The 1,061-nt window shown below is 55.0% G+C and overlaps 1 protein-coding gene across 2 annotated transcripts in view; it reads right to left on the reverse strand.

The window, feature by feature from the left end:
* The window catches only part of BDNF (brain-derived neurotrophic factor), a 40,813-nt gene that overhangs the window by 38,745 nt on the left and 1,007 nt on the right, over nt 1–1,061 (reverse strand). Inside the window, exon 1 of one of the 2 annotated variants that reach the window (XM_010004243.1) lies at nt 956–1,061. The exons of the other annotated variant lie outside the window; for it this stretch is intronic. The gene's annotated coding sequence lies outside the window, so the exon portion shown is untranslated. The remainder of the gene's footprint in view (nt 1–955) is intronic. 2 annotated transcript variants of the gene reach the window in all.

Genomic DNA, 1,061 nt, shown 5'->3' on the forward strand with positions numbered 1-1,061 from the left:
GCGGCCGGGATCCCCCCCCGGGCGGGGAGGTGGACGCTGGCTGGAGCGGGGCGGAGGAGGCAGCGCGGTGCCGTGCGGACCCTCCTCCTCCTCCTCCTCCTCCTCCGCCGCGGGAGAGACCCCTCCCCAGCAGCGAAGGAGGTGGAGGAGAATCCATGCACAGTCTCCGTGCGGAGCTGGAGACCCCCAGAGCTTCTCTACCTGCGAGCGCCGCTGCTCCACCAAACTGCTGACTTTCCAGAGCTTATTTTTAGCCCGGAGACTAAATATTATTAGCTACATTTCTACGTAGGAAGGATCGGAAGGGGGGGGAGGCACTAGAGAGGAGGGAGATGAGCAGAAAGCTTATCCGAATGATCTCCAGGTGGGGGGGCTGCGTTTGGGTTTCAGGCTTGTCAAACACCTTTCCCCCCCCACACACCCCCCTTTTAATGATAGCAAAGTAGATGCGGATATCGGATCATCAGCAATACATGCACGGCTTTCCCGTTCAGCAGTCTGTTCCTACACAGAGGGGCCATCCGTGATCCCTCAAGCTGGGCACCAGCTCATCTCCATGTAGGTAAAGATCAGCTGCGTCTCTTTATCTGGGTGAGATCAGTTGTGCACATTGCCAGCTAGAGCTCAGCTGCATCTCTTTAGCTATGCAAAAATCAACTTGCATCCTTAGCTAGAGAGAAAAAAAAAGAAATAAATCCGTCGCATCTGCTTATCTAGGTAAGGATCGGTGGCATCTCTGCCCAAAGCATGCACACGCACATAGAGAAACGAGATCCCCAGATTAAATCAGGCACAACTTAACTCAAACTCGCGGTGCAATCTCATCAAGCTTCTCCTACCTTTTCTAGCCTCCACGCACCGAGCAGCCAGCAAGGTAACAAAACTAGGCAAAGAGCAGGCACCCATCCCCGCGCCACAGAGAGAGGGGATGCGGGGGGGTCACCCCTCCTCTTACCTTAGTCACAGCTAACACCACAAGCAGTGGCTAGATCGCGGAGATAAACACTGGCATTTCCCAAAGTTGACACCGTCAAACCAACCCCCGGAGCTTGCAAGACTCT

Source organism: Chaetura pelagica, unplaced genomic scaffold (assembly GCF_000747805.2).
Source record: "Chaetura pelagica isolate M959 unplaced genomic scaffold, ChaPel_1.0 scaffold119, whole genome shotgun sequence".
Classification (NCBI taxonomy): domain Eukaryota; kingdom Metazoa; phylum Chordata; class Aves; order Apodiformes; family Apodidae; genus Chaetura; species Chaetura pelagica.